The sequence below is a fragment of the Gopherus evgoodei genome, chromosome 5, assembly GCF_007399415.2.
Source record: "Gopherus evgoodei ecotype Sinaloan lineage chromosome 5, rGopEvg1_v1.p, whole genome shotgun sequence".
Taxonomy (NCBI): domain Eukaryota; kingdom Metazoa; phylum Chordata; order Testudines; family Testudinidae; genus Gopherus; species Gopherus evgoodei.
In genome coordinates this window covers 81574490-81583378 of record NC_044326.1, presented here as the reverse complement: position 1 = coordinate 81583378, position 8889 = coordinate 81574490, and positions in this window count along the sequence as shown.

The following is an 8889-nucleotide window of genomic DNA, read 5'->3' as shown; positions in this document are numbered from 1 at the left end:
AGGGATTTGGGTCTTGTGGTCCCCAGGGAAGGTTTTTCAGGGGGACCAGAGTGCCCCAAAACACTCTAAATTTTTGGGTGGTGGCAGCAGGTACCAGGTCCAAGCTGGTAACTAAGCTTGGAGGTTTTCATGCTAACCCCCATATTTTGAACGCTAAGGTCCAAATCTGGGAATAAGGTTATGTCACCATATCTTTGTATGTGCTTGTACAGAATGTAGCAGAATGGATCCCCAGTCCTGACTGGGGTCTTTGCGCTACTACAAAATAAATAAATAGATTACAAAACGTTAGTCTTCATTTAAAACGAGGGTAGATCTCTGAAATGCAATGATGTAGTGCAAGGTGAGCTGCTCTTTAATACTCCTTAGTTATTTTATATTGACTCACAGGTGGAACTGGGTGAATAACTGACTTTTCAGTTTGCTGACAGTTCTAAAAAATTGAAAGGGCGGTGTGTGTGTGTGGGGGGGGCAGTTTAGGCCAAACTGAATCTGAAAAATACTAAAAATTTTGCCAAATTGAGAAAATCCATTTTTGGTGAAACAAAACATGGTGTTCAGCTCAAAATGTTTTGTTTCTGGGTATTTTTAAAGGGCTAGGTTCATAGAAGAGGATATGTAGTGGTGTCCTAATAACTTTTAATTCAACGGTTAGGGTACTCACCTGTGATATAGGAGACCCAGGTTTAATTCTCCCATTTGCCTGATGTGGAGAAGAGATTTGAACTTGGGTCTCCCACATTGCAGAAAAGTGTCCTAGCTACTGTACTATGGTGTGGGTCTTTCTCAATCTCTTCTGTTGAAGCTGTTCCACGTCGTATAAATAATTAGCCTTTGGAACAAGGACTTGAACTTGGATCTTCCCTAACCTAGGTGAATGCCCTGACCATCAGACTATAAAGTCATTTTCATGTTTTCCCTGGCCCAATGAGTATTCATTGTCATCGTGAATAAACTATGAATGACTATTTCAACCACAGGTCTCTTTCTGACCAGTTTGTCTTTTAGCTATTTGTTATTGTTTGCTGAATTTTCTTATTTCAACGTAAGCAAAATCTCTTAAAATGTCTGAATATTAACTCATAAAGTTACACTAGTTAAACAAAGTCTCTCCTTATATGTCTGGTTTGTATCATGTTGGGCATTGTTTGCCATTTGTATTCATATAGTTCTTTCTAACAGGCTGCTTGGGTCATAAGAGTTCAAATTCCATTTATTAAAACTACAGGAAGGGTCAAGATATGGTGTAACATTTACAGACTGAATAATTATAAGAACTTGCAAACTATATAAGAGGGATAATTTTGGTTTATGAAGATCTTGATCCAAAGCTTGTTTAAGGAAAAGGAAAGACTCCGATTTAGTTTGAGATTCAAATCAGCCCCTAATGAATATATTTGACCCTGTAAATTGGGAAAGAGATGTCAAGGGTATTTCCATCTGAGGGGTGGGGGCAGTATATCCAGTGTAACAGTCTGTCTGGTCAGGTCATCTGCAATCTCTGGATCTAAAATGAACCAGTACTGCCTGAGAAAGGGCCAGTTTCATTAAGTTAGAGTAGTGCAGGCTTATAAACTTATTTCCATGCTATAGCTGTTAATGAGGGACAGAGACCCACTGTGTTAGAGTGGGTTACCCTAGGAATGTAGACGGTACCTGCAAGGACACATCTATGCACTTAACAGAAATTACTGCAGGTACCAGCTATGAAAACTGCTACTGGAATGAAGTCATTTTGCAATGGCTATATGGCTTAAGAGTTAGGGATGCTCAAAAATGATGAAAACTTTTAAATAAAAAAACCAACAATTTTTACTTTTCAGGAACTATGAGACCTCATAACTTTGTGTCCAACATAACTTTGAGGACCCCAAAACTCTTTCACAACTTGACATGTAAAATTCATATCCAGTTTAAAATGTGGCTTTTCACATGCAATAAATGGTGCCAAGTTATCATGGCAGCCATATCTGTCAATTTTTGGCTTACAGAGACAGCTCGGGGTGGATATAGCAACACAGAGGATGTCATATAGTCATTTGCAATACACTCCCACCCACACATGCACAGGAAATTAGCTGTAGATGGAAATGGACAAGGATATATGTACTCTGACTGCATGAACATAGGGTTCTATACTGGGTACATCATATATTAGTTAAGGGGACAGTGACTTTAAAACAGAATATTGATTAGTTAAAATAAGAAATGCTGAAGATATAATTGTTGGTATTCCAGTTTGTGTTGTGACAGCACATATTATAAGCCCCCTTTTCTATTAGAATCCCACGATGTCCTGAAAGCATTACTGATTCTTGCGGCAAGGCTAGTTAGTTAAAAAGGAGAAAGCAAACCCTACCACTAACATGGCTAAACTACCCAACCTCAGCATAGCCAAATGACATATTTCTCTAGTGATAGGAAAGCCTTAAAAGACTCAGCAGTTGGTTGCTGGTCTGAGCTATCACTTTTGAACAATTCTGCCAGTATCACAGTTCTACCATGCACTGTTGTACAACCACTCTTGATCTCTGCTAACACCAAGATTAGAAAACCCTACACCAGTCCCTTCCTTACTGCCTCCCTTCGTGTTCCCAAGATTGAGCAGTTATCAAGAGTGTTTGACCTCAAATGCTTTTAAAACAAAACAATCCTGCCTCCAAACATTAATCTAACATTAAAAACTGAATTAAAAAAAATCTTCCCATAGTCTTGCCAGTCTGCAGGTTTTTGGAAGAGACATGGGGGCTGTGCCTTTACTCAAACCAATTTGGGTGGGGGAATTTCTCCCCCATGGATGGTGTAAATTTATTTGGGGGGGGGAATACTGGGTACCAGTTTTTAGGGGACGTGTCCTCTCAGAAGAAGCTGCCACTAGTGTCCTAGAGACTCATGATAACTCTCCTCCTGTTAAAGCAGTGAGGAGAGAGAGGAGAAGAGCTTATCTTGGACATACTCTCCAATTGCCATGTTAACGATGTTCAGGGCCAGGATAGTCATGTAAGGTGCATATATAGCAGGACTCATAGACTTTAAAGTCAGAAGTGATCATCATGCTCTGAGTTGCTACAGAGAATTCTTTCCCGGATGTCTGGCTGGTAGGTCTTGCCCACATGGTCAGGGTCTAACTAATTGCCATATTTGGGGTCGGGAAGGAAATTCCCTCTGTGTCAGATTGGCAGAGACCCTGGGGTTTTTTCACCTTCCTCTGCAGCATAGAGCAAGGATGACTTGGAAGTTTAAATTAGTGGAAATGATGAATTGTCTGTAACTTGAAGTCTTTTATAAACCATGATTAGAGGACTTCAGAAACTCAGCCAGAGGTTAGGGGTCTATTACAGGAGGGGTGGGTGAGGTTCTGTGGCCTGCAATGGGACTGTGGTGCTGGTACTGAAATCTACAGTAACATCATGCTCCTATTACATACACAAGCCATTTATAATTACATTTGACAGAATTTGGGTTTTATAGTTCTGATAATATCAATATTTATTTAAAAGCAGTTTTTCTATTTTATTTTAAAATATTTATTTTCTATTCTATTTTAAATTTTCACAGTTGTGGGAAATTATGGGGGAAGGCAGACAATAATTAAATGACAGACACTGAGATTCAAAAAGTTAAAGGTTTATAACCATTAAAATACATTGTCAACATCACATGTTAAAATATACAAAGTAAATATCCTTAAATCAAACTCTGATAAGTTCTTAAGTGGGCAAAGGTTAAAAAAAAATGCTATCTGTAAATTTTAATTATCAGTGGAAATATTTTTTCATTTTGTGTCTATACTGTGAAATTGATGTTGACCAACATTTACTGATAAAAATCTAATCCTTCCAAGCCTATTTATAACCTTGTCATGTCTTAACAGTGAAATAACTAATCATTATAATACTAACTTTAAGATACTTCCTGTATCCTGAGTTTAATAGCTACATGTGCTGGTTAGCCTGAGCATGTATTTAACTTGGGATACAGTTATATTAACTGGATACATTATAAACATTAGTGCATCGTCTACATAATTTTAAAACTGTGTATACTTTTGCTCTAACAGCTAAAATGAATGCACTACTATAACCTAACGTGCTCTGGGATTTAAAATACACACACGCTTTCTGGGCAAGCCCCTGGAAATTACTGAACTGCGAAAGAACCATAGCAGAGCCCCAAGGAGTCTGCTGGGTCCTGCCACTGAACTACTGGTGCCAGTGAAGTGGAACAAATCACCTTGCTGTCCTTAAAGTTTACCTAAACAAAAGCTAAGTGTGGTAGCATATGTCACAGAAGAGCAAGAGGGCTAATATATGACACTTTCCCCAAAACTTGAGCCTATATATGTAAACTGCTCTGATCATTGACAAAATTCAATGAACAGGTGAAGATTCGGGCTGGTTTTTGTTTTATCTTCATAATTTACTGTTCCCGGTGATTAAGTTCATAGTACTTTTGCATTGATGCTTCTACAGGATGATTTCCCCCCACTTCCCTACCATCTGAGTTTAGCTAGGACTGATATAATTTTGGAAGTAGTATATGGTGTTGTAAACACACTTCTTCTTCCCTAATAGTAAGTGAAAATGTAAAAGAAAGGAATAAAGAAATCTGACCGGTTTTGAAGTTAAAAAATATGAATAGTGAAAGCCATACTGGGTTTACAAGCAATTCTTTAGAGACATTTCCAAAGCTCATGAAGGATAGAAGTATTTTTAAATATCACAAGAGTTTGATAGTACAATGCTGAGAAAGTTGGCTTTGAATATGAAATCTTCCCTTACAGACCGGGCAATAGAACAAGTCAAGAGTAAGTAGGACATCTGCTGGCGATTAACAGCAAATAGTGATGAGTGAAACTTAAGTAGAAGTCTGCTGGTACATCTGTGTAAATTTGGAGGAACTTCAGTGGAATTTAACTGGATTTAAGTGAGAGCCAAATTTCACTCATAATGTGATAGAACTGAACATTATCCCAAGCCCTTCATTTTTAGAATATATTTCATTTCTCCTTGTCCCTTGCTGGGTAAGCTACTACCTGACCCACATGCAGATTCCTCTTTGGCCAACATTACCTCCTTTTCCCCTATCCATGCATGATAAGCCCTCAGCCACTGATACTCAACCTTCACAGATGCCCAGCTATTCACCTTATAGAATTTGTCTTGCTTTATAGTGGACCTCATTAGAAAAAGCAGGGTTGGGGGAAAGCTAGCAAAACTTTTCGAAGGAAGCAACCTGTGTTTTTGTCAATCTCATTTTCATCTAAACTTTCTGATTCTGAAATGGAGTTGGAGACTCCACTGATTGGATTATAAAGTTTTTGTCTTTGTTTTTAGGAGCTATTCTATTCTGATCTTTGCTTGCTCTATTTGTTACTCAGTGGTGTGAAGGGAGCTAGTAAGAAAACTATCTCCCCACCAGCTGAATATTCTCTGTAACAGAACATAATATTCTAGAACAACACAAAACAACAACACAAAGACACACAACACTCATTTTTGATCAACATTATATTAAAACCAAGCACATTCTTAAAGGCTTTTAAATCTTAAGGGTTTGCATCTCCTTTTCAGTTTATTTTACATCAGGTAGTCAACTGTGGGCCAACCAACTTCTAGGCAGCTGGAAATGCCGCCTCCTGGCTGATAAATCTCCATCTACCACCACCCACCTTAAAATTCAGATGAGTCATACTGCCTAATACATGTCAGATTTTTAAGAATTGTGGGCAGCCCATAGAAACCTCACTGTTCTCATTACAATATTTTTATTGTTAGGATTAAAACAAGTTGGGTTTTATAGTAAAACCCATAGATTGGAGAAAGCTTGTTGAAATGAAAACCTTTGAACCTGGAGTGTTGGAGAGGCACTTGAAAATGATCAGATATGTAAGTAGCAAAGTTCTGTTTGTTGAAGACAGATTAGATTATCCTTCAGTAAAATATCTTTCTGCTTCTCCTTATGTGGACTTCCTGTTCCTACCCATCCAACAAAGCCATTTTATTTTTCAGTTCAATATCTTCTCCTTTACATTTCCCCAATCATTCCTGTGCATTTTTCAGACTTATTGTCAAATGTCACAAAGTAGAAAAAAAGCATTTTAAGCTTCCACTTGGCTGCACAGCACATCTGCTATATCTAGCTGTACTGAAGAATCGATTGCATTACATAACCTCACCACGAGCCATTGCTGCAAATGAACAAAAACTGATTCTGTGATATGACTTTGGCCAAAACTCTGACCCTGTACTTTCTTTAAAGGTGCTTTATGTCTTTCATTTTAAAATAACTCATAACCAGTTAATTGAGATGTTCTGGGCCAAATTCAATGCAATTGCACTAAGGTAAATTTGATCCAGTGCTTCCAGTTGTTCTCATTTTAACCTTCATGCCAGACTTGTTTCCTTTTTAATCTTTACCTATCATTTGTCCTGTTTTTCAGTCACTTGAAAAGGAGCTACCTTCTAACTTTCCACACAGCAAAACTATACTAATTGTTTAGTCCAGTACTTATTAGGAGCACCAAGGGAAAATCATTGCACCGCTTATAAAACACCTTGCTCTGTTTAATATTATATTCTGCTGGATCATTATGTTCAATTACTCTTTCCTTTCTGTTAGAATATGCAGCGTTAAGTCCCATTATAAGTATCAGAAGCAAGATTGAGTGCTATAGGATGAGATTTTTTTTTTAAAGAGATGATGGGCCCATAACTGGAGTTGGATTAAGTACTCTAATATCATGATTTCACAAGTAAAGGTCTAGTCTTACAGCAATTATACTTCCCTTAGAAAATAATGTGGGACCTTGCTGGATTTTTGTTCCACTCTATGACAGGACAGGCTCTTTTTTTCCACTCCTCCTCCAGGACAGCAATTTCTTCTTCTTACTGTTTCTCTGGTATTAACAGATTTGATAATACCAGGAAAAAAGTTTTCCCAGCAAGCAATGCCCTTAGCTGTTCTATGCACCAATCTATATACTGACTTTAAATTCACTCAAACACCTACTTACTGAGAAATAAAATTGAGGCCTTTTCTCTTTTTTGAGAGCAGAAATGTATGTTATCTCAGGGCTTAAAGTGGAGTCACAGAAAGAAGTGCTAGGTCTGTCATTGTTCACTGATGGAATTTTATTAATTCATAACTTCATTTTATCTGACCGCTTGCATAAATCATAGAATCATAGATTATTACTTTACATTATTACTTCCTTGAGGAAAGATAGTGTCTGCTTTGCTTCTGCAATGTAGTGTTAAACTATGGAGAAATTATCTGAATTTGCCAGTCATTCAGTACTGTGTGGCTGCTCAGAGAGGCACAGTGTAAATGGGACTATATGTATCATACTGACATGCCACAAAGTGAATAGAGGAGTACACTTTGTGGACTATTCATATGGGGTTATAATTTTTTTAGTGCTCAGAAATCATGCAGATCAGTGCTTTAAAGGTTATGATTTCTCCATGCTACTACCAGGTTTAATTATAAGCCCAATTTAATCTCTATGGGACTATTAACTAGCAAAGCTGGTTAGGCCTGAAAAGTGCCAGAATTCACTCTGAAAGCTAAGGAGAATTGTCTGTAAGGTTTCAAGAAAATAGGTGAAACTAATTTTGAATAACAAAATGCTTAAAAAGAAATGACTGATTTTGAAATGTTGACTAAAAATTTCAGTTTGTCTCTACTTTAAAATGGCTCATCACTGTCCTATCCAAATTCCACACTTTCATTTGTATTAGGAGACCAAATTCACTGACTTCAGTGGGGTAACTGAGAGTTTTAATCAGGGCAAAATATGGTCCTATGTCTTCAAAAATGTCTGAAGCTCTGGTTATCATAAATACAGGCCTTTCCTATTCGTTTCCATAATTTTTAAATGGTTACAGGTTTTTAAAACTGTAACACACCTTAGTAAATGTAACTGTAAGATTTCTGCTATCAAAGCTTTTGTTTTGTCCATTTACATTTTGCTTCCATCATAAGTTTCTCTGGTAGATTATTCCATCTTGACTATCTTATGCATGAAGTAGTTCTGGCTGAGAACTCTTACTTGCACTTTAAAGACTAACAGACTTTCTGGAGCATGACATTTTGTGGGTGAATACCCACTTCGTCAGATGCATGTAGTGGAAATTTCCAGGGGCAGGTATATATATGCAAGCAAGCTAGAGATAACGAGGTTAGTTCAACCAGGGAGGATGAGGCCCTGTTCTAGCAGTTGAGGTGTGAAAACCAAGGGAGGAGAAACTGGTTTCATAGCTGGCAAGCCATTCACAGTCTTTGTTTAATCCTGAGCTGATGGTGTCAAATTTGCAGATGAACTGAAGCTTAGCAGTTTCTCTTTGAAGTCTGGTTCTGAAGTGTTTTTGCTGCAGGATGGCCACCTTAAGGTCTGCTATAGTGTGGCCAGGGAGGTTGAAATGTTCTCCTACAGGTTTTTGTGTATTGCCATTCCTAATATCTGATTTGTGTCCATTTATCCTTTTCCATAGAGACTGTCCAGTTTGGCCAATGTACATAGCAGAGGGGCATTGCTGTATATTATATTGGTGGAGGTGCAGGTGAATGAACCGGTGATGGTGTGGCTGATCTGGTTAGGTCCTGTGATGGTGTTGCTGATGTAGATATGTGGGCAGAGTTGGCATTGAGGTTTGTTGCATGGATTGGTTCCTGAGCTAGAGTTACTATGGTGCGGTGTGCAGTTATTGGTGAGAATATGTTTCAGGTTGGCAGGTTGTCTGTGGGCGAGGACTGGCCTGCCACCCAAGGCCTGCCCTCCAACGCATCATCAGGGATCTACAACCCATCCTGGACAATGATCCCACACTTTCACAGGCCTTGGGTGGACAGTCTCTACATCTCTCATTCTCATTAAGGGCAAATGCC